Source organism: Gopherus flavomarginatus, chromosome 6 (assembly GCF_025201925.1).
Source record: "Gopherus flavomarginatus isolate rGopFla2 chromosome 6, rGopFla2.mat.asm, whole genome shotgun sequence".
NCBI classification, from domain to species: Eukaryota; Metazoa; Chordata; order Testudines; family Testudinidae; genus Gopherus; species Gopherus flavomarginatus.
In genome coordinates, this window is record NC_066622.1 from 89,023,677 (window position 1) to 89,049,719 (window position 26,043).

The following is a 26,043-nucleotide window of genomic DNA, read 5'->3' on the forward strand; positions in this document are numbered from 1 at the left end:
GGTGCTGGGAGCCATTGAACCAAACCCTGTATGTAATGGAAACTGCTTCAAGCCAGGGTGTGTGGCAGCACTTCTAGTTCCAGCACCTATGCCTCCAGGTTCTCTTGGAAACAGTCCCTGAAAATACCAGTTATTGTGGCATGAGGCCAGCCCAAAGTCCTTCAAAAAAAAAAACACTGGAAGCACTTATATATCACTTATTGTCATGGTTTGAGTGCCTCTGAAACATTAATAAATTTAACCTCATCTCAGAAGCATGATTACCCCCCATGAGGTAGATGGGAAAAATGAAGCAAGAGAGATTGTCATTTAGCAAAGTCACAAAGATAGCAAATCCAGGAAATAATCCCAAATTTCCTGAGACCCAGCCCATTGCCTCACCCACAAGACCATTCTTTGCTTGAGTCAACGTCAAGCACTAAAAGCATAAGGACTCAGCAAACCTACTACCTGCATCAGAATAAACGTAGTTTTCCCCAGTATGTTTAGTAAAGCAGATTTACTGTCTCCACTAAAGCATTCTGCATCATCCCCTTCACACACAGGAGAGCATGGACTACTACTTTGTGAAAGAGAGAAGGTGTTTTCTGCCATGCACTTCCTGAAAATCAAAAAGACCCATCTTGGATCTCAACCTGAGTTTGTATTAAATCAAGGAAAATATGGCTACCCTACAAAACAAAATATCTCTTCTAGAAATAGGTGACTGGCTAAGCACTCTGGACTTTGCTGATATATAAAAATAATTACATCCCAATCAGCAGTAGTGTTTCTGGGTCCTTCTAGCTGAGTGTCTTGCTATGCTCTCTGCACATGTGCAGAAACAAAGAGTATTCCGATAAAATCCATGTCTCCTTCCCGCTGCTGCTCTCTTTTTCTTGGACCAAACAAAGCCAAATACTGCACGTTGGTTATATGAGGAGCAGATTTGTTGTCTTCTCTCAATTTCCCGTAGGGGCTTCACTGCTGTTGAGGTAGTTCAATTAGCTAGTCACGGATCAACACCGAAACAAAATAAATAATTTCAAAAGTTTAACTAGAAACTATTCAAATTCTGTAGTCTTAATCTGATTTTTTTTAAATCAAAATTAGGTTCAATTTCATCAAATATTTAAGATCTGGATCAAAGAACCTTAACTATAGAAAAAATGGGAAAATTCTAAGAGAAGGGATAATAAAGCACAAATGCAAAATGGGAGTACTAAGCCTAGTTTAAAGGCTACTGGAGTCAATGTAAAAGATGCTATTGACTTCAGTAGAGTAAAAGTTCTAGATCTCTAGCAAGATTAATGAAAAATAATGTTTTGGTACATGAGAAAATTTTGTGTATAGAAAATTTTGGAGTACAAGAATATTAGTTATTCCAAAATTTTTGGCAGTGTTTGTAAGAATTTTCTCTTTATTGAATTCCCTTACAAAATTTGACCCCTCGTTACATATTCTAAAAATATTTCATAGGCTACTCAAATCTCTTTCTCCTTCGCCTTGCCCCATCAATCCAGTTTGGCAGTTCTTGTTCCTCATCAAGCATTTTTGTCAAGTACATCTTCTAAGCTGAAACCAACCTTCTTCATGTCTTCCTTCAGTTTCTTGAACCACCTTTTTCTAGGTCTTCCTCATGGTCTTTGTTCTCTGACCACTAGCTCTTGTACTCTGTGGCCAACATATCCCACATCTCATTGTCTCACATGACCCAGCCATCTCAGCTAATACTCCCTCAGCTTTTCCATGATAGGGCCTGCCTCCATCATGGGTCATACTGTTTCATTACATAGTCTGTCAGCTGTTGTCTTAACCAACATCCACCTGCACATTCTTATTTTGGTAGTGGATGTAGTTGCTCTTCTGTCTTCCTCATTGGACAGCATTCTGACCCTTATGTCGTGGCTGGCCTAATCGTGAACTTATACACTTTGCTCTTTGGTTTACATGGCATATTCTTATAGTATAAAATTCCCATCAGCTCCTCTGTTTACACCAAGCACTCTTCATTTGCTCCTGACATCCACATCTACGTTCCCCTGACTCAACACTGAATCAAGATATTTAAATTAGAGCTGTCAATTAATCACAGTTAACTCATGCGATTAACTCAAAAAAAGTAATTGTGATTTTGAAAATTAATCATACTTTTAATCATAGTTTCAATCGCGCTGTTAAACAATAGAATACCAATTGAAATTTATTAAATATTTTGGATGTTTTTCTACATTTTCAAATATATTGATTTCAATTAAAACACAGAATACAAAGTGTGTACCGCTCACTTTATATTATTTTTATTACAAATACTTGTATTGTAAAAATGATAAAAGAAATAGTATTTTTCAGTTCACTCATACAAGTACTGTAGTACAATCTCTTTATCATGTTAATGCAACTTACAAAATTAGATTTATTTGTTGCATAACTGCACTCAAAAACAAAACAATGTAAAACTTTAGAGCCTACGAGTCCACTCTGTCCTACATCTTGTTCAGCCAATTGCTAAGACAAACACATTTGTTTACATTTACAGGAGAGAATGTTGCACACTTATTTACAGTCTCACCAGAAAGTGAGAACAGTTCACATGGCACTTTTGTAGCCAGCATTGCAAGGTAGTTATGTGCCAGGTATGCGAAACATTCATATGCCCCTTCATGCTTCATCCGCCATTCCAGGGGACATGCTTCCATGCTGATGATACTCGTTAAAAAAATAATGCATTAATTAAATTTGTGACTGAACTCCTTGCGGGAGAATTGTATGTCTCTAGCTCTGTTTTACCTGCATTCTGCCATATATTTCATGTTACGGAAGTCTCGGATGATGACCCAGCACATGTTGTTCGTTTTAAGAATACTTTCTCTGAGATTTGACAAAACACAGAGAAGGTACCAATGTGAGATTTCTAAAGATAGCTACTGCACTCAACCCAAGATTGAACAACCTGAAGTGCCTTTCAAAATCTGAGAGGGACAAGGTAGGGAGCCTGCTTTCAGAAGTATTAAAAGAGCAACACTCCAGTGCAGAAAATACAGAACCCAAACCACCAAAAAAGAAACTCAACCTTCTGCTGGTGGCATCTGACTTAGATAACGAAAATGAACATGCGTCAGTCTGAACTGCTTTGGATGGTTTTCGAGCAGAACCAGTCATCATCATGGGTGCATATCCCCTGGAATGGTGGTTGAAGCATGTGCAACTGGCATGTAAATATCTTGTGATGCCAGCTACAACAGTGCCATGAGAACGTCTGTTCTCACTTTCAGGTGACACTGTAAACAAGAAGCGGGCAGCCTAATCTCCTGCAAATGTAAACAAACCTGTTTGTCTGAATGATTGGCTGAACAAGAAGTAGGACTGAATGGACTTGCAAGCTCTAAAATTTTTCATTGTTTTATTTTTGAATGCAGTATTTTTATAATAATTCTATATTTGTAAGTTTAACTTTCATGATAAAGAGATTGCATTACAGTACTGATATTAGGTGAATTGAAAAAGTTTTACGTTGTTTTATTTTTGAATGCAGTTATTTTTTGTACATAATTCTACATTTGTAAGTTCAACTTTAATGATAAAGAGCGTGTACTACAGTACTTGTATTAGGTGAATTTAAAATACTATTTCTTTTGTCTTTTTACAGTGTGAACACTTGTAATAAAAAATAAATATTAAGTGAGCACTGTATACTTTGTATTCTGTGTTGTAATTAAAATCAATATATTTGAAAATGTAGAAAACATCCAAAAATATTTAAATAAATGGTATTCTATTATTGTTTAACAGTGCAATTAATCGTGATTAATTCTTTTAATCGCTTGACAGTCCTAATTTTTATCATATTTTATACCTCAAAATTGACTAATTAGTTCGAGGTCAGGAACTGGCTTTATCAAACCAAAATTAATCTGGTATGTCTCTGTATTTAAAGCATTTTAAAATATGATGTGGAGAAATCATTCAGTAATGCAATAGTAAAGAATTGCTTAGCTTTGCTTTTGAAAAAAAAACTGATGCAGAAATTAGGAGCAAGAGAAAAGTTGCCTGGAATTCAACAAAAATCACTGAATAGTTCAATAAAAACATTCAAATGTATAAGTCAGTAAAAAAAAAGGTCTATCTCAGTGTAATCAGTGTTACATGGAATCCTGCTGTAAATAAATCACAACCCAAATTTATTGGTGTGTGGCATTTTTAAATGTTATTTGTTAGTAGTTTTGTTAATGAACAATCCTTTAATAGTATAATCTTTGTATGTGTTTAAAAAGACGGAGTACTCTTTTTTTGTCCGTTCAAAAAGCCATTTCTAATTGTGTCACTATTGTTTTTACTATGGGATTATAGATTTTTAATCCTATGGTTTTCACAGGTAGTAATCTCCCCGTAATCAGCATAGAATGCCTACAACAATGCAGCAGCATATAGCAACATATACCTCTTATAAGCACATTGTATTTAGTTCAATGGCAAGCAGTAATTTTATTTTTTTTAGTTTTAAATAAAGTGATTGAAGTTCAGCATTCATATTAGCATTCATCCATAGAGAGGAATTGTCACCATCACTCAGTTGTTACAAATGAAGGAACAGAAATTATCCCTTTGAGGCTTGTTTTTTAAAAATATGTTTAGTGCTGATGAAAGGTGTTTGACTGAGAGCTTTGGAGTCTGAAGTTCTTTATATGACATGGTCACAGAACAGGTACAACATGGGGATTACAGCTGTTCATGCTTCCCTGCATTGTCCCACTAATCTCAAACCTAACTTGAACTGGAAAGATAAGAGAGGGGTGGCAATTTGACTCCATTCATATTCAGTGTTTATCCTCTCTGCTGGAACTGACAATAAAACTGCCAGTTGTAACAATGGTCTAATTATAAGATGTCCCATCAAAACTCTCATAGGCCTGCATTATCATACAAGTGTATTCTTTCTGGCAGTCTGGACCTGCACTTCATACATGTACTTTCTGCTTGCTAAATAGTCTTCCTTGGAATATTTAAGTAGTATATCAAACTTTATGAACTAACAGTTTGGGTTCCTTAACTATTATTCCCTCTCAAAATGGCTAGTAAGTTAAGCACTCAGATAGTATAGTGATGGACATTATAAAAAGCCTTGGTTAGATAGATTTTGTAGAAAGTCAAATATGCCATTACTCGGGGAGTTTGCCTGACTAAGGACAGTAGGATTGGGGCCTAGGCAATCATATGAAAACGGACATTATGTAGTTACTAGGGCTGTCAAGGGATTAAAAAATTTAGTCACGATTAATTTTGCGATTAAAAAAGTTAATCATGATTAATCACGTGATTAATTCCACTGCTACACAATAATAGAATACCTTTTATTTAAATATTTTTGGATATTTTCTACATTTTCAAATATATTGATTTATATTACAACACAGAATACAAAGTGCTCAATTTATATTATTATTATTTTTATTACAAATATTTGCACTGTAAAAAGCAAAATAAATGGTATTTTTCAGTTCACCTAATACAAGTACTGTAGTGCAATCTCTTTGTCATTAAAGTTGAACTTACAAATGTAGAATTATGTACAGAAAATAACTGCATTCAAAATTAAAACAATGTAAAACTTTAGGGCCTACAAGTCCACTCAGTCCTATTTCATTCTTGAAGGGTTGGTGGTTTGAGTTCTGTAGTTTCTGCATCAGTGTTGCTCTTTTAATATTTCTGAAAGCATGTTCCACATCTCTTCCCTCTCAGATTTTGGAAGGCATTTCAGATTCTTAAACTAAAAATAAAGCAATGTAAAAAAATAAAAAAATAAAAATAAAACAATGTAAAAACAAAAATAAAACAATGTAAAACTTTAGGGCCTACAACTAAACAACGTAAAACTTTAGGGTCTACAAGTCCACTCAGTCCTATTTCTTTTTTGGTGGTTTAATTCTGTAATTTCTGCATCGAAATGTTGCTCTTTTAATTCTTCTGAATGCATGCTCCACACCTTATCCCTCTCAGGTTTTGGAAGCGCCGTCCCTAGGTGTTTTCAGCACACACCCAAAAGACAAAAGAAAAAAAAAGTCAAGCAAAACTGTAGTGCAAACCAAACAACAACAAAACAAAAAGAGGTTACTGTGCAGTAAATGAGATTCTTTGAGATGTGTGTGTCCCTGTGGGTGCTGTAGAGATGCCAATGGGTACTAATTTGTATTGATAGTGGTCAGATGCCAGGACAAATCTGAGGAATCACCTGTGGGGAAGGTGTATGGCGATATAGAAGTATGCATCTTGGAGGTCAAGGGCCAAGAACCAGTCCACCTGTTCCAGTGCTGAGATTAATGTTGATAGTGTGACCATCTTGAAGTGTTGTTGTTTGGTGAACTTGTTGAGTTGCTCAAGTCTAAAATAGGTCTCCACCCACCAGATTTCTTGTGGATCAGAAAATAGTGGGAATAAAAACCTTTCCCTCTGTGTTGGAATGGACCAGTTCTATGGCTCCCTGTCAGAGAAGGTGGTCTATTTCTTCTTGTAGAAAAGGATCGCTGAAGAGGGACTTGGGGGAGAGGGGGCATGGAAGAGAAAGGATCGGAATAGAATGAAGTTAATCTGAGGTGTGATTATTGCTAGTTGAAAACTTTTCCCTTGCTGATGATTTCAAAGACCCACATGTCGGAGGTGATTTGTCACTATGATCAGAAGTGAAAGTAAGCTGGTACGCCCCAGTACGGTGTACTGGCAAGTGCCAGTGCACCGTACTGGGGCAGATCAGCTTCCCTGGCAGTAATTTAAAGGGTCTGGGGCTCCCAGCAGTGGCTGGAGCCCCAGGCCTTTTAAATTGCCACCAGAGCCCTGCTGCTGGAGCCCTGAGGTAGCGGTGGCGGGGCTCGGGCGGCTATTTAAAGGATCCAGGGCTACAGCAGCCGCTACCAGCCCTTAAAATAGCCACCAGAGACCCGCCGTCACCTCCCCAGTGCTCCAGCATCAGGGGTCCAGGGACAATTTAAAAAGTCTGGGGCTCCAATAGCCTTTGCAGCTGGTAGCTCGGGGTGATTGAAAGAGCCCGGGGCTCCCAGCTGCTGCTACCACAGCCCCAGCTCCAGGCCCTTTAAATCCTGATTTAAAGTGCCCAGGGATTTAAAGCCCTGCCTCTTCCGGTAGAGATCACGCCTCTTCCGGTTGAGGCCATGCCCCTCTTAAGGACTCCAGAGTACCGGTAAGTCCTTTAAGTTACTTTCACCCCTGACTATGATGGGTAGAATGGGTTCAAGCAGTCATCAAACTGATGGATTACTGGAGATATTGCAGCAACTGGACCAGGGGAGGCATTTCGGGGCCTTGACCAAATTTTCAAAATTGTTGCTTAGAGGTGTATGGGTGGGGCACAGTTGCTTGCGCCAATGTCTGTCTGCACTTGGGAGGAGGTCTCTGTCACTTGCGATGTGTATCATAATGCCACTGAGGGGTGAAATGTGTAGGTTGCGATCTTGAGGTAGGTTGATATCTACCCTGTCTTCTCTTCGGCACTGGTGTACGTATGCCGAGAGAGCACAGTGTCACTCTAGAATCCTTTAAAGAATGTAAGTACTCTTTAGTGCGCTCAGCAAAGAGTTTAGATCCTTCAAACAGTAAATCTTCCACTGTGTTCTGCATCTCCCTGGGAAACCCTAAGATATGGAGTCATGAGGCTTGTTTCATCACCACAGATGTCACAATGGAGCAGGCAGTCGTGTCTGTGGCATCCAGAGAGGCTTGTAGTGCCATATGGCCCAGAAGTTGTCCTTCTGTCACCAGTGCCTGGAACTGCTCCTTTTTGTCCTCTGGGAGATGTTGACTGAACTCATGAAACTTGGAGTAGTTCATATGGTTATATTTGGCTAAGATAATGTCATAATTAGCAATTTGGAACTGGAGGGTAGTTGAAGAATATGCTTTGCAACAAAAGAGGTCTAGCCTCTTCCAGTGCTTGTCATAAGGGATTGTCCTGGAATGTTGTTGTCGTCCTTTCTCCTGCACCACATTGACTACGAGGGAGTTTGGAGTAGAATGAGAAAACAAGAATTCCATGTCCTTAGCAAGGACATAGTACTTCTTGTCTGCTCATTTGCAGGTAGGTGTTATAATGATAGTGGGGTCTGCTAGATTACCTTGGCTGGGTCCAACAAGGCCTCATTGATTGAGAGTGCTAACTTTGCCAATGTGAAGGACTGTACGATGTCGAACTGTTGTGTTGTTGCTCTCTAACTTCCTCCAGGGTGATCTGGAGAGAATCTGCAATCTTGTGGAACAGTTCTTGAAACTGTTTAAAATTATCTGCTGATGTTGAAGGTGATGGCATTATGGCCTCATCAGGGAGGACAAGGAGATGTGGGCTGGAGGTGTAACCTCTACCTCCATTTCTTCCTCATTCTCCTCTAGCAATTCTGGTTCAGAGCCAGGAGGTCTACAGAGTGTATTGTTACCCCAAATCTCTCTGTAGAATAATAAGGAGGTGACATATACAACAGATTCGACTCCTACCAACATCTATCAACTGGGAGAATTAGAAATCTGTGTGCCTCCCACCCATGTTGTATTGAAATAAAGGATAGAAAGAATATGTCCTTAAACAGAAACAAGATTTATTAAGGGATAGATACAACTAGGGGAAGATTCACTATGGGGAACACTACAAATACAACTACCCACGAATAGATTACAGTAAGAGAGTGGGGACATAAAGCCCAGGCCCTTAAACTCTTCCTTGGCTAAACTAATAAATGCCCAAAAATAATTACTGTCTTTCTTCTAACTGCAGATGGAGGACACCGGCAATGGATGGTCCGTCTTAGGATCTCTGGAACATAGGAGGATCTGGCTATCTTACTGTCAAAGCAGGAGATCAACAGATCTGAACTGACGGCAAGACTTCACTGGATCCTTTGGTGCATTACAGGGATCAAGTAAGTATCAGAGTCCTTGACAGATGTTAGTAGCCAAAGTCTTGATCTGATGCCGCGCAAAGAACCTGGATGTCGCTGTCTCGATGGTGGACAGCCCCTGCGTCACAGCTGAGAGTCCCTTATATGCTGTCTGTGGTGCGCCTTTCTGAAGCACACACTGACAGGCTCTGCCCCCAACCGGTTCCAGCCAGTTCTCAGTCCCTCAAGTTCTGCCTGGAAACAGAGTTTTAGCGGGAAAATGCCATGAAGAAGGGCACCAAGATGGAGTTCAAACCCTCCCTAACATATGCACCCTCTTGAATTTCTAATCTCCATTTTGAATTGCAGCAACATTCCTAACAGAATATAATCATGTACCAAAAACACATTACAGTATTCATCCCTGCAGGCAGTTTAGAAAAGCGTGACCTATATGCAGGCCAAGAGTCCCAATGAGGCCAGTGTGGGGGAACAGGCATCTGGGGCTGCATCCAGAGGTGTCCGTACCAAGGACCTGGGTCACTTCTGGTCCCTGAGTATCAAGGGCGGTAGTATGATTCTCTGTGTGGAGCCCTTTAAGATGATTGTGGGGTGTGAGTCATGATGGAATACTTCTCCTCTTCCTGCTCTCTGGAGAAAGGTGGAGCAGTCCTCAATGGTGAAGGAGAGCAGTATGTGACACAATGTGTCTGTGGGGTAGAGGCATGGACTTTTGGGAGCTCAGTATGGAGGAGCAGCAATTCTGGAGTGTCAGAGACAATCAGGTCTCTCAGACAGCGGAACTCTTGCAATACCAGCATAAGCATCATTGGTACCAATGGTTGTGTATGTATCGGTGCAGACCTAGTGGATAGCAATGGTGCTGATGTTAGAGTGCCTTCTGAAAAACAACCAGTAGATGACACCGAGAGCTGCGTCAGTGCTGGAGGCTTCATCTGCACCCAGGACTTAATCAGTGCTGAGGATTTAGTTGGTGCTGATGTACTCTAAGTCAATAAGGGAGTCAGTGCTGATTTTGAGATTTTTTATCTGTATGTCTTGGTCCTGAGTGACAGTGTGTCTATTTAAAGTCTTGCCCTCTTGTCAGCCGAAAACAGTTTAACTATGGCCTATACAGATCAGAAGATGAGCTGTCGGCAGATCCCAACCCATCCCGCATCTATCATCGGGTGATTTATTAAGACAGGCAGAATAAGATGTAACACACATACATTTATTATGCCACTAGTCATTAAACTAGACAAGGACCCCCTTCAGACAATAAACAACATAAGCAAGACGCACTCAGTTAACAACAGTGGGGGAGGGATAGCTCAGTGGTTTGAGTATTGGCCTCCTAAACCCAGGCTTGTGAGTTCAATCCTTCAGGAGGCCACTTAAGGATCTGGGGCAGAAATCAGTACTTGGTCCTGCTAGCAAAGGCAGGGCACTGGACTCAATGACCTTTCAAGATCCCTTCCAGTTCTAAGAGATAAGCATATCTCCAATTTTTTTTTAAACAGTTACCAGAGCATGAAGCTCAGAACCCTTAAACCCCCTTAACCTATTGATGTAAAACAGAGGAAACCACAATGGTTATTACAATACCATATCCTGAAGACAGGGACACAATGACAAAAACTCAGGATACAAACAGTGATAGTGGTGAAAATCAGGGGCGCTGGACACCAAACAGGAACTCAGGAACTGGGTATTTTTCTCCCTCTGGATAGGTCCTCTGGGCAGGTCTTCTCCCTCTTGGGCAGATCTTCTCCATCAGATAGGTCTTCAGTGCTTGCCTACACAGTCTCTGCTTGGCCTCAGAGTCCAGTGCAAGTTTGCGCTCACTAATGGTGTGTAGCAGTTGAGTGCAAGTATGTTAATAGAGACCAAGAATCCAAAGTCCTATGAGTCCTGGTCCCACTGGGGCTCCTGGCAGCTAGCTGAACTGTGTGGGACTCTGGCTGCCACTCAGATGGACAGCCCTGAGTGACAGGCGTGCCACTCACTAAATAACCTGCAGTTGCTAGGTAGATTATGGCTGTCACATGACTCTAACTGCCCTGACCTTTTCCCTCCTTGATTTGAAAAAGGCTGACAGGGCACTAAATCATCTGAGGAGAAGGGTATCCAATATGGAGGCTTAGCTGTCCTTTTACAAATCCAAGATGGACATTACATAAAACAGGTCAGAAACAGATTTTACCCAACACTCTTAGGGTCCTTGGACCTCTCAACAATGCCAGTACTGGAGGTTTTCGGACGGTCTCAAGAAGCCGGGTCTCACCCCTGAGAATGTTGAGGGGGATGCCCTTTTCCAAAGTGATTTCTTGGTGGGTGAGCTGGCAGCCTATCTTTTCATGTCTTGGCGGGAAAATGAAGATTTTCTTTTTGTGGTGCAGAGCAAGTGGGGGCTGGCCGTTAACCATACCAATGGTGACCACCACAGGGTCTGAGGCAGGTCGCAGTGAGCTCTCCATTAGTAAAAGTTTTAGCCTCAGTTCACAGTCCTTTCTGGACAGAGCCTTCATTTTGAGGCAGTGGGTGCACTTTTGTGAGATGTGCCTCTGACTCAAAGAGTGTATGCACAGTGAATCACTGTCACACACTGGGTTGGTCTCATCACAGAAGCCCTGGATAGGGAGAACTTCCAGGTAGGGAAAGGCATAGAAATGGAAACCTACACTAATCTAAAAATAATGGGGAGGAAACAGCCAAAGGCATTTTTTAAGGGGGGGATAAAGGGAAGAAAAAACTTAAAAGAAACAGCTACTAAGAAATAGTAACGAAAGCACTAGTATTTACTATGGGCAGTAAATACATATGCAGGGCTCTGCTAAGCATTCCATCCCAGACAAAAGTATTTGAGAAGGAACTGATGGTTGGACTGCACAGCTCTATATAGATGCTGCTCATGACACAAAATGAGGAGGAGCACATGTGTGGCTCCATAGGCACAGCTATCAATGATCTCCAATCCCAGGTGCATCCTCAGGGACACTACTCAAAGAAAAAACAAGGATTTAGTTCACCTGAATGCAGAGGTTTGGTGCCCCAAGTGGCCACTCTGATTGCCTGCCTCTAAGGCCAGCCCTGAGTGCAAAGGGACTACACCACATCATAGAATTTGGAAGAAATATTTTTTCCTATTGACATAAATGTGTGGTAAATTCAATTGCACTTATTCCAAGTCCTTTGTACATAACAGTGTAGATGGGATAATTTTGAGTCATTTACATACTGTGTCCAGAGTCACAGTTGAATCAATTTGCAGAAAGGAATCATGTACAAATCATGTACAAATAATGAATTTCAGTGATTCTAGAGACTGAAAAATACAAGCAGCCTAGTTCGACTACTGAATAGCATTTTTAAACCATTGTATTATCCCATGCATGTCAACTAGTCATATTTGACTCTAATCTTTCTTGTTTGTGCATATGAAAGCATCAGAATAAAATAGAGACTGAAATTTCATTTATTGGTGATTACATTACATTTGCAGGATTAAATGACAAAATAACTGAAAGCAAACTCTTTCAAAGATGCAGAGTAAAAGATTCAATTACATGGTTGAATCACATACTTAGTCCTGCCTTGAGTGCAGGGGCTGGACTAGATGACGCCTCAAGGTCCCTTCCAGTTCTATGATTTCTATGGTTATCGCATGTGCCTACAGAAGAGTATAGACCATATACAAGACTGTATATCCCGTCAATTTAAAATGAATCTTTAAATAATAACATTTGCACTTGCATACATTTTTGTTTGATTGCTTGCTTGGTGTTTGTTGTTCTTATTTTGTTTTTCCTTGAAGATCTCAAAGTAATTTAAGAACATTAATTAAGCCTTGCCACTCCCTGTGAGATAGGTAATTATGGTATTACCAAACCCGTACATTCAAAAATCATGAGTCAGGTCTCAAATAATCATGAGGTTGGCTTAGAAATTATGAGATTCTAAAAAATAATACATTTTGGGTATATTTATTTGTCTTACGGTTTTTGAGCTTTTATGGTATGCATTTTCAAGCTTTTCTCTGCAACCAAGGGGTTTTTTTTAAGTGACATCTGAGATGTTCAAGAAATAACATGGCTCTAGATGTAGGAGTGGCTGGGCCAGACTACTATAGGAGATGCATCTCTGGTGCCTAACTCTTGCATGGTCCTGCTGGGCTGTTGCAGGAGTCTCTTATAAAGCTCCCTGTGGGCTACTCCTCCAGGTGAGGCAGGCTAGCCTAGCTCAGGTTATGCTGCAGAGTAAAAAGCAGCCCTCGCCCTTCATACATAATGAATAGATGTCTTGCTGAAAAACTCCTGTCAAGGTATATATGGTCTAGTTGCAATAAAAGGATTAAGTACCTGCTTTACTATGAAGAGAGAAAAGTTGCACCATCTCAGAGATAAACAAGGAAATGTTGGTTCTTACAACTTGGTGTCTGCTTCTGATTCATAGGGTTAAGAAATCATCACTGAGTCATTTGGCACTTTTCTAGAATACAACTGCTCAAAGATTCAGTTACTGATCTATTCAGACTTCTATTGTATTTGTATTGTTGAAGGTGTTTTCTCTGAATGAATAATAACTGACTGTAGGTGGCAGCAAGTTTTTAAAAGATTAAACTATTTTAGACATACGTGCAATAAATAATATTGAGTATGTATGATATGATTGTTAGATACTGAAGTGAAGTCTAGGGCTCAATGACAAGTTCCAAACAGTATAACTGCTGTTCATCTTATAGGCTGAAAATATGTCTTCCAAACACGCATTGGGAAATCAATTAGAAATAGCTAGCAGACTAAAAGTCACACACAAAGATATGAATTAAGCAACTGCTCTTCATTCTCACAATGTTCTATTATATATAGATTTTTATATTGCATTCAACTGGTGACAGGAAGGTTAAGAGACGGCATGACTTCTCAGTGCACAGTTTACTTGGAGATACAGCAAGAGAGGACACCACAAAAAGCTATTGTATTGGTAATGGGGGAAGTTGTGGAGAAATCTCTTTACAGAGTGGGTAATTGATGGCAGAAATTACTCAAAGGCAGCAATAAAAGCCACAATCATGAATGTATTGCAGGTAGTATTAGATAAGCACTTAGATGGAAAACAGTAAAAGATACAAACTCATGATAGTTGGGTGGATGCCCCTAGATGGATTGTTTGGCTTTCTTCCATCCCTAAATATTACTTTAGACTGTGTATTTGATTGAAAACTATTTTGAACTACAGATTATTTTAATTCCCTTCATTTTTACATAATATTTTTATAAAAGTCACAATGCTCCTCTTTCAAGAACAGTGTGATTTTCTGGTAGACTTGACTGTGTGTACACTGTAGAGAATGGGAGGAGGAATATTTCAGAGTGAATGTAAGTTAATAATCTAGTGACAGCTGCTGAGTTTGAGCATGATATGTATGTGCCAAGGGGGAGTTGGTGGGAAAGGGGAATGCATTCCTGAATTTTTCATTTATTAAGTGAGAACAATGCTGCCTGGGATAAGGTTTAAAAAAATAATGCTTTTACACTGACATCTGTTATGTATAACTATGGTATGTAACTCCTACTAAGGCCACGTCCAGACTACCCGCCGTATCGGCGGGTTAAAATCGATTGCTCGGGGATCGATATATCGCGTCTAATCTAGACGCGATATATCGATCCCTGAGCGTGCTTATATCGATTCCGGAACTCCATCAACCCCAACGGAGTTCCAGAATCGACACGAAGAGCCGCGAACATCGATCCCGTGCGGTGTGGACGGGTGAGTAATCCGATCTTAGATATTCGACTTCAGCTACGTTATTCACGTAGCTGAAGTTGCGTATCTAAGATTGATTTCCCCCCCCCTAGTGTGGACCAGCCCTAAGACTTCAGGTTGGCTGCTGTTTGAGTGACACAGAATCTTACATATCAGTGCATTGATAATCAGTTGTTTCATACTCATCACAAAACGTTTTTTAAAACCTCCTACTTTCAAAGTCAGAATTGTTTGATCATAATTAGCTCAAGCCTCACTGATGTGTCTCAAGGGCAAATGTTCCTGTGGCTTTTTCCATTTTAAAGGAGACATCTTATTAGTCATGTGAAAGAAAACGACCCATATTAATGAGAAAATTCAGCAACAGAGAATGTCCTCTTAGTGCAGCAGAAATGCATCACAGGAAGGTAACTAGCTAACTAAGGAAGAAGCTTCTATGAGGAATAATCACCCATAAATATGGTCTGCCTCCCCTCCATCGTCCAGATGATTATATGAGATTAAAGTAACATATTTCAATACCACTAAAATAATATAATGCAGTAATAATAATAATAATACAGATACAGGTGGTGTAACCGAAACATGAGTAATGGTACAGGCTAAGAACAATGAAGATCATTTTTTTCTGGAGTTGTGTTTTACATAAATTAAATCCTTCACTTTCTTCCTGTGGGCTTATTTAATATCTTTAGCATTCTAATTGCATAGTAAAAGGGTTGCTGGTCTACATGTCCTGCTTTTGAAGAGAAGATTCTTGAGTCTGAGAAAGCAGTATGAGAAACAACAGGAAAAAAATAGTATATTTTTAAATCGTCCAGATTCTTCCAGATTCAATAGAACTAAAAATGGCACAACATGGGGAAAAGCAGAGCAGGAAGGGATACAATAGGAGAAGAGATTTCAAAGTAATAGGAACAAAAAAATACAGGGTGGGAGAAAGAAACAGAGATTCAAGGATGAGACAGATTGATAGTAAAACAGGCAGAGTAGCAGCTCAGGCCCCCAAAGAAAGAGAGCGGCAATAAGAAAAACAGATGAACAATGTGAGGAGGAGGGAAATGGGACAGAAAGGGTGAAAGTATTTTATGAAAGTCATTTACTAATAGTCTATACATTCAAAATAAGTGCAAATTAACACATGCCCCTATGAACATTTTATTCAAATTGTACCTTAGGCTTCCCTTGGGAACCGTTGTAGGCAGGTTTGACACTCATATAGAGCCATGCTTGCAGTGACTTTATTAACAACAGGAGGGAAAATCAGTACACAAAGTAGCATCCTGTAAATAGCTAAATATATAGCAACACCATTGTGGGAGCTCTGTTACTTAAGAACATAAGAACATACTTATTCCAATACAATATACCTGATATCCATTACAAACTGTTGGCTAAATACTAGGACTGTCAAGTGATTAAAAAAATTAATTATGAGTAATCACATTGTTAATACTAGAATACCATTTATTTAAATATTTTTGGATGTTTTGTATATTTTCAAATATATTGATTTCAATTACAACACATAATACAAAGTGCAAAGTGCACACTTTATATTATTTTTATTATAAATATTTGAACTTTAAAACACAAAACAAAATAGTATTTTTCAATTCACCGAATACAAGTACTGTAGTGCAATCTCCTTATCAGGAAAGGTGAACTTACAAATGTAAAATTATGTACAAAAGATAACTGCATTCAAAAATAAAATCATGTAAAACTGTAGGGCCTACAATTCTCCTCAGTCCTATTTCTTGTTCAGCCAATTACTCAGACAAACAAGTTTGTTCACATTTGCAGGAAATAATGCTGCTTACTTCTTGTTCACAATGTCACCTGAAAGTGAGAACAGGCATTCGCATGGCACTGTTGCAGCCGGCGTCGCAAGATATTTACATGTCAGATGCGCTAAAGATTCATTTGTCCCTTCATGCTTCTTCCACCATTCCAGAGGACGTGTCCATGCTGATGATAGTTTCTGCTCAATAACAATCCAAATCAGTGCAGATCGAAATATGTTCATTTTCATAATCTGAGTCAGATGCCACCAGCAGAAGGTTGATTTTCTATTTTGGTGGTTCGGGTTCTGTAGTTTCTGCACTGGAGTGTTGCTCTGTCATAAACAGATAGTTAAGGGTTAATGTCTCTTATACCTGTAAAGGGTTAACAAACAGGGAACCAAAAACACCTGACCAGAGGACCAATCAGGAAACACGATACGTTCAAATCTTGGTGGAGGGAAGCCTTTGTTTGTGTTTTTTGGGTTTTGCTTTGTTCTCTCTGGATTCTGAGAGGGACCAGACATGTAAGCAGATTCCTCCAATCTTTCTGAAAAAAATCTTTTCTGTTCTAATTTTAGTAAGTACTAGGAAAAAGGCGAGTTTAGTCTTTTGATTGTTTTCTGTATTTGCAAATGTGTATTTTGCTGGAAGTATTTAAATTGTATTTTTGCTGAGGGGAGGCTTCTCTCTAGTGTCTATAAACTGAAAGACCCTGTGACTTTTACCATCTAAATTACAGAGACAACTTTTACTTTTTTTCTTTCTTTTTATTAAAAGTTTTGCTTTTTAAGACCTGTTTGATTTTTTCTCCATGTTGAGGCTCAAGGGAATTGAGTCTGTACTTACCGGGAAATTGGTGGGAGACAGGGAGAAAGAAGGGAGTGGGGAAACGGGGAATCCCTTTGTTTAGATTCACAGAGCTTGAATCTGTCTATCTCTCCAAGATAGCCCAGGGAGGGAACGCCTGGAAGGGGGAGAGAAGGGTGGGGAAAAACCTGATTTCTCTGTCTTGTGATTCAAGGAGTTTGAATCACGGTGATCTCCTAGTGTACCCAGGGCGGGAAAGATCTGGGAGGAAGAAAGGAGAAGAAAGGGAAATGGTTTATTCCCCTTTGTTGTAAGACTCAAGGAATTTGGGTCTTGGGGTCCCCAGGGAAGGTTTTTGAGGGGACCAGAGTGCCCCAAAACTCTATATTTTTGGGTGGTGGCAGCTTATCAGATCTAAGCTGGTAATTAAGCTTAGAGGAATTCATGCTGGTACCCCATTTTTCAGACTCTAAGGTTCAGATTGGGGAATTATACCATGACATGCTCTTTTAAGACTTCTGAAAGCATGCTCCACACCTCATCCCTCTCAGATTTTGGAAGGCACTTCAGATTCTTAAACCTTGCATCGAGTGCTGTAGCTATCTTTAGAAATCTCACATTGGTACCTTCTTTGCATTTTGTCAAATCTGCAGCGAAAGTGTTCTTAAAATGAACAACATATGCTGAGTCATCATCCGAGACTACTGTAACATGAAATATATGGCCGAATGCAGGTGAAACAGAGCCAGAGACATACAATTCTCCCCCAAGGAGTTCAGTCACAAATTTAATAAACACATTATTTTTTTAATGAGCGTCATCAACATGGAAGACTGTCCTCTGGAGTGGTGGCTGAAGTAACCCTCCCAGTCCATCAGGTAGTAAAGATGACCTTGGATTCACTAAAAATTAGGATTCCTCAGACTTCGTATTTTTCCACAGGAAGGGAGCAGTGGACCCAGAGTGATCCCAAAATGGATTTTCCATGTAGGGATTCAAGAAGGACACATGAAAAACTATATGGACTTTCAACTGGATTTGGAATGCTACTGGTTTGACTTGCTCAGCAATCTCTAATGATCTCAAGTATTGGTGATATAATTTGGCAGATTGATGGGAGGATTTGAGATGTTTAGCGGACAGCCAGACCAGTGCAACTTGGCAGTCTTAGTCAGCGTGGCATTAATACATTTTCTTGGCAGCTTCCAGATGCTCCATAAGTTTTTGTCGAGCTTGATGAAGGAGGTTAATTAGGTCTGTCACAGCAGGAACTTGCAAGCCTACAGGTGCAGCCAAATGGAGACAAGAGTGGAAACTGTAATTGGCATACAATGGGCAGTGTCGGATGGAGGTGTGGGTGGACTTGGTTACAGGGACCTGCATTCTGTGAAAGTAGGGCCCTGATTGCAAAATTTGAGGCATCTGCTTTCAATGTAAAAGATCTGGTAGCATCTGGATGCACATCTGCAGGGAAAGCTTTCTTTAGCTGATCGAAGTCAGTTCGTACCTCCACCAGCCAGACAAGGGACACCCTTTTTTGAAGGAGCACAGTTATCAGTCCTACCAGCTGGGATAAACCTTTAATGAAGTGCTGATAAAAATGGACAAACCCGAGAAACCACTCAGCCCCTTTACATCTTTTGGGTGCTCCACTCAGTGATGGCAGACACATTCTGTGGGTCTATTATTAAGCAAAGCTATACCTAAGGAATTCAACAGTGTCTTTATTGAATTCACATTTCTCTGGTTTGGCATAAAGGTGATTCTAGCAGAGTCTATCAAGGATAAGGTGATGTGTTGCTCATATAGCTTCTGGTTTTCAAAGAAGACAAGAATATATTCTAAATAAATAACAAATCAGTCCAGCATGTCCTGGAAAATGTCATTCATAAATGGTGAAATATAACGGGCATTAGGTAGCCCAAAATGCCTGTATCAAAGGGAGCACCATTTTCCACTCCCCACCTTCTCTGGTATGAACCAGATTGTAAGCTCCACTGAAGATCCAGTTTAGAAAAAAAAACAGCTGAGCAAAGTCTTTAAATTCTCATGGAGGTACGTCCAGAGTGTCTGGAGTTCCAGTTCCGAGAGAGAGTAAATAAGGCCGAAGGAAATGTCGACCCTGGGCTGTAGGTCGATGGGACAAGTCTCATAACTGTGATGAGTAGACTCGTATAAACCTCTGTGTGATCCAGCCATGAGAGCCATACTTTGTAAGTGTAGATTACATAAATAATGGTAAAAGCAGAACTGGACCTAGGTTTTGTGGGTCCTTCATAATCTCCCCACCTGCCTCACCCTAGCTGGTTCCTGATCTCCCTCCTGCCTTCTTGTAACCCCAGCTCTATAGCAGGATGTAGCTGCTTTTTACACAAACACACACAACACACACACACATACCCCTATTTATGTGAGACCAAAGCCTTTAGTGATCATGCACACTCTTCTCATGTGGACAGAGAATCCAATAAGGGAAACTGAAGCACAATTTTCCAGTTGTGATAATTCTATCTCTTCTATGGCTCTCTGGAGCTGAAATTAGACAGGATACGGTAGAGCATCCAGATGATGGTTTGGATAGATTCATAGGTTCCAGAGCTAGAAGGCACCACTGTGGTCATCTAACATGAGCTCCTATATAACACAGGCCACAGAACTTCCCTAAAATAATTCCCAGAGCATATCTTCAGAAAAACATCCACCTTTGTTTTAAAAACTGTCAGTGATGGACAATCCACCATGACCCTGATAAATTGTTCCAATGATTAATTATTCTTATTTTTAAATGATAAAAGGTAAAAGTGTGGTGTGGGACACTTGGGAAATCAAAAGCCTTTGTGGCTATATAGGTTAGAGAGGCCCAATACCACCACTGATTATAAGTCAATGACATATGCAGCAATGTTCTATTAGGTTATTCCTGGATATTTAAGCTTATAAGAATTGTCCTGTAGGTGAGTGGAGATATTTCTGGATTGCCAGGTAGCATGTTATTACCATTTATATAGAACAAGAATGAGCATAGCGTGAATACACAGACAGATCACTTAAAATTATATAAAGTTCACTATTCAGTCTTAAACAGAGTTGGGCTCCTTTTACTTATAAAATGTTAGTACTGGTTCTATAGTAACAGTCTGAATACCAAAATCATCCATTTATCTGCAATTCAGGTACAGCCTAAGAAACAGGAGTGCGAACTACCCTAAGTTGCCCTAACAATGTACCTCTACTTTGACATGGGATCATCTTTAAGTGAAAGGAAAGTTCAGTCTTTTGATGGAAACTGCCAACATTTCACTTGGATGCCACAGTAGCAGGCATTTAGAAATACAGGCAGAAATACTGATGGATGTTAAGAGTTTGGTGGTCTTAGTCCAGTTCCTAGTGGTCAAGTGTCCACATCAAAAACTGTTTGACCGCTAGGAACTAGACTAAGACCAGCAAATGCATAGGCCTCTTACCAGCTATCAGACTAATGTTTGTGAGACACAAAACATCTTCCTACTTGAGATTTGACCCAATAGGTAACCCAGAATTAAATCTCTCTATGTCCCTTTGAGACACAGAGCCTATTATTCAGTATCTTTTTCTGCTGAAAAATGTGTCATCATTTCTTACAAATGTTACAAATCTGAAAGACTAATACATTTGGATCTGTGTGTTACCTGTTCTTTCCCCATAGTCAGACTGCATGAAACAAGCTCTAAAAATTAATCTATGTATGTGATAAACACAAAGTACCAAAACAGATTAATCAGCATGGCTTTTGTATTTGCTCTACAATATAAACTTTTGGAGTGAAATAAATACAAAACAGAAGAAATTTCCACATCACAACGAGATCTTCTAGATAAGCAATTTTATTCTGGTTAATGTAGAATACTGTGTTTTACTGGTTTGCCTTTACTGGGAAGAAATATGTTAGACATCGTCTATCCACAGAGACATTTTTGTCCTCCTTGGGGGGAATGAAACAGGAAAAATAAATTAATAAGTTGTCAAGAGCCAAGAGGTCTGGCCTTGATTTCTTTGTAGTCTCTATTTAAGGAAATTATCTAGATAGCTCTCATATGTCTATGCTCATATTTTTATTATTAGTGCCCTTGCCTTAAAGAATGAACTGCAAGGATTCAGAGAAAGGATTGGAAGTCTGCCTGTATTGTCAACTCCAGAGTAATTCTCCTAGCCTCTGCTATAGTGCTTTTTCGAAATTTTCCTCAGCAGTACTATCCAGTGAATCACAACACATACCACAATGACTCCTAGAACAATAATGCAATGACAGAGAATTCCCCCCCACCCGCTTTCTTACAGTGAAAGAACAATATTCTAACATAGATTACTGACTTTTTTTTTATGGTTGCCAAAAGGGTCGGTGCTTAATGTCAAGTCTAAAATTATGAACCTCAGGTTGTGAGGCTGTGATGTGTGGATGTCCTCCTCTGAAGGGTTAATTTTCTTTTGCTCATTTTAAATTTTATTGAAAACTAATATGATTACACATTCAAATTATTTTGCCCTGCAGACCTGTAACAGCATTTAAGCAGGAAAAATATTATTGTGCTGTGTTCACTTTGACAAACATCTCACCTCTGGGTGTTCCTGGTACAGCAGTCATTTCCATATAAATGCCACTGGTGTGTTCATCTCCTATGTGCAGCATATCGAGTCACTCTTCCTGTTCACATTATGTACTAATTAAAAAATTAACATGTATTATGACAGGCTGAGTTCAAAATCTCTGAAGGACAGGCTTATATATTACCAAATCAGCTGATCTTTTGTGCCCTGAAATTTGGCATGTTCTTATTCTCTTAAATTACTGTCCACAGGCTGATCAGTTCATAAACTAAATGGACAACTGCAATGAAGAACAGACATTTTAATTGCTGAGTAGTGTAGAAATGGAGTTGTGCCAAGGAACACAATGTTAAAGCAAGCAGCATAAAATGAAAAATTACTGGCACTGAGACCTTTTGGTAAGAATGAGAGTCAGTAAAGGACATTGCAATAATCTAAAAGATATTTTTACACTAGATTGAATTTAGGACAGCCAGAGTAGTCTCTCTTCTGAGAAGTGGCCTAGAGTGCTGGGAACTGGGGTGAGCCTCAAAACAAATATAAAAGACTCGGTTGTCTTGGCTGCTGCAGTTTGCGTTCTTGGCCAAATATCATTTTAACACATCCCTCTTTATTGCACAACTGTTCCAGTTGGATGTAACTGCACTCTCCATACTCCATTGGCCTCAGATCTGTTCCGGAATTTAGTCTGTTGGTAATCAATGTTCATTTGGATATTTTTTTATTTTGTTTTGTTGTGGGTTTTTTGTTGTTTTTTAATAGTCTTAGCGGTTCCTTAAACATGGCGTCTGGCTGAAACAGAGGCAGCGTGACACCAGCAAGCCAGGAAAAAGCATTCACCTGAAACTATCTTCATAACTGCTGCATTTATGAACAGTATTAATAACACACATTCCATAAAAAAATAAATTGAGACATTATAAGATAGCATAGTTAAGCACCCAAAAGTTAGAAGAGGCCAAATTTCTGCTTGCATATGGCCTGTGAGTGTATATATTATGATGAAGTCTTTAATTGTTCAATCACATGCTGTTTCTCAAATAACACCGTACAATTTTTGCTACTGCCTTGTACATTAACCATAAGTATATTCTGTAATAAGAGAAGGTTACTCATCCTGTGCAGTAACTGAGGTTCTTCCAGATGGATGTCCCTGTGGGTGCTCTGCTTCAGGTGAACAGGTGTCCCTGCACCTTTGATTGGAGAATTTCAGCAGCAGTGCTCGTCTGGGTCATGCATGCGCTCTCCCCATCTTGTGCCACTGGCAGCAACTGTCTAGCATGCACAACCAGACCCCTCAGTTCCTTCTCAGCTGTAGTCCGGAAATTGAACTCCGAAATAGAGGGGAGGAGAGTGGGTAATGGACCACCGACAGGGACACCCATCTTGAAGAACCTCAGTTACTGCACAGGGTGAATCACCTTCTCTGCTTCGAGGAATGTCCCTGTGGAATCTCCACTTCAGCTGACTGTCAAGCAGTGCCCTTCACTGGATGGAAAGGACTTGGAGTTTCACAAGTAATTGATGATAACACTGTAAGAACTTGCAGTGTGTCCGATCTTGAACCCTGGTCGATTGCATAATGCTTTGTGAATGTGTGTGAGTGGATGCCCAAGTGGCTGCTCTACATATGTCCATGATTGGTACATTGTTTAGGAAGGCTACTGAATTTGATAGGGATCTGGTAGAGTTAGTTCAGATCTCCAATGGAGGTTGCAGATCCTTCTGTTGGTAGCAGAGGTGGATGCACCTGGAAATCCATTTCTCTGTTTGGAAATAACAGAACCTTAGAGCATTCCACAGTGGAAATAAAAAGCCTCAGTGATTTTATGAAGGGCTTAGTTCTGTCAAGGTAGAATGCTAAGGTGCACCTGACATCTAGAGAATGTAGAACTGAGTCCTGTGTACTCAAGGTTTAGGGAAGAAGGATTGGTTGGTTTAGGTGGAAGGAAGAAGATACTTTAGGTAGAAATTTTGGGTCAGCTCTTAGGGTGACCTTGTCCTTGCAAAAGATGGTGTAAGGTGAGTGTGCCATTAGGGCCCCTAGCTTGCCCACTCGGCAGGCTGATGTGATTGACAGATATGTCAGAAAGCACATTGCTAAGGGTTCAAATGGGGGCCCTGTGAGGTAGCCCAGTACTAAGTTCAAGTCCCAAAGAGGGGTAGGTATGCATAATTCAGGGTAAACATTTCTGATACCCTTAAGGAAAAGTTTGGTGATTGGATGGGCAAATATTGGTCCCATCAACCTTGTGATGGAAAGGGGTAATAGCCCCAAGATGTACTTCGATTAAGCTAAGGAGTATTCCAGAAGTTTTTAGCCCCAATATTTATTCCAGTTCCATAGGTAAGGGGGCAGAAATGTCTCTCGTTTGTTTATTTTGACCGCATATGTTGAATCTCTTCCATTGATGCAGATAAGTATTATTTATGGTTGCCCTTCTTCTGTTTAGTAAGATGTCCTTCACCTGTTCTGAGCAGGTTAGTTTGTCATGATGGCACCATGTAGGAGCTATGCTCTCAGGTGAAGCTTCTCCAGGTTCAGGCATCCTGTAATAAAAGGTTCTGCAGAAGTGGAAGAGTGCACATTGTGCATACCACCATCTGCAACAGATATGAATACCAAGTTTGTCTGGGTCATGTGTGGGGGCCACCAAGATCACTTTGGCCTTGTCAGTTCATATTTTGTGTATAACCTTCAAAAGAAGGGATTAGGAGAAACATGTATAACAGAGGTGCATCCCATTTGAGAAGGCAGGCATCTCCCAGGGATTGGGGCCCCAGCACTGCTCTTGAACAGAATTGCAAGCATTTGCAATTCTGGGATGTCACAAATAGATCAATGGATGGGTGACCCTAGTGTTTGAATAGGTTCTGTAGGACCATGTTGTTTAGTTCCCACTCATGATCCTGAGAAAATTCTCTGCTCGGAGAATCCGCTGTAGTATTTTGACAACCTGGGAGGTACGATATGCTGACATTTTGCCGAGTACACCAGTTCAATAGCTTCATGGCTTCAGTGCATAAGGAGTGTGACCTTGCCCCTCCTGCTAGTTTATATAAAACATGCAGGCAATGTTGTCCTTCATTACCCTGATAGTCTCGTTCCTGCTCAAAATTGCAAAGTGGCTGATGAGTAGGCCTTGCAGCCAAAAAGATCTAATAGTTTCTACTCCTTTTCATAGGGGGTGGATTAAATTGGTGTTATCTACTGTGCTGATTGATGGTGTCAACAACTAAAGAGTCTGTTGTGGAGTGAGAATATAAAGACTCTATCCTTTTTGAGGGGACATAATACTTTTTATCTCCTCTCTTGCAAGTGGGCAGTGTTGTTGCTGCCGTCTGCCATATGTTTTTGTCTGATCATTTATCAGAAGCACTATTTTTGACTATGATGAAGTTTGTAGAATGTCCAGTAAATTATGTTGGGACTCTGGGACCTCCTCTGTAGGGATCTTTAGGGAATCTGCAATTCTTTTCAAAGAGCTCCTGAAAATGTTTGAAGTCATCAGCAGCTGTGGGTTGTGGAAGCATTAAGCCGCATCTGGGGAAGAGGAAGAAATGTTGGCTGGTGGTGTCATTTCCTGTTCCAGGGCTTCCTTCTGTTTCTCAAAGCTTTCCTCTGGGGGCTCGGGTGCTGCAGCCACTGATGGTGTGGGAGATCTAATCCTCTTCCTTTAGGAGCTCAGGGGCCTGAGGAATTGTCTCCTGTATGCTGCCTGGGTGTCCAAATGGGGCCACTGCATGGGAAATGGCATAGGTGGTGGAATCCATGGGTGGCCATATCGGGTCTGGGTGTCAATCCTGGGATGAGATTTAGGCTGTATGGGTGGGCCTAAGGTTGCAGTAGTTTAGATAGGAGAGGAATGGTGTGGTGTGATGAAAAAACGCCCACCTCCTCATTATCTTCCTTCTCGCTAGAAAACGGAGGAGCCAGAGGTTAAGCAGGTTGACACAGTACTGTGTGTACTGGAGAGTCATTGGTACCAAAGAATGATGATTCCAGCATCGATGAAACAAGTAGATCTTTGTGTTGCAGGAAATGGTATGGTACCGATGGTTTCGGTGCCAAAGTGGTCGGTGCTGACGATGCTGTTGCAGGCGTTAGTTCCAACATCTGAGTGCTCTGCACTATTGGAGCAGGTGGTGGTGCCAGATCCTGCAGGGAGCACCTCTTTAGGTGGCTCCACTGGTGCCGTAGCAGAGGAAGTGGGCTTCTGATTGCCTCTCGACTCCAA

The 26,043-nt window shown here is 40.4% G+C and overlaps 1 long non-coding RNA gene across 1 annotated transcript in view; it reads left to right on the top strand.

Moving 5' to 3' along the window:
• LOC127053615 (uncharacterized) overlaps positions 1-26,043 on the top strand; it is a 49,751-nt gene that overhangs the window by 1,055 nt on the left and 22,653 nt on the right. The window contains exon 2 of the long non-coding RNA XR_007775090.1: positions 8,753-8,897. This is a non-coding gene — a long non-coding RNA (uncharacterized LOC127053615). The remainder of the gene's footprint in view (positions 1-8,752; positions 8,898-26,043) is intronic.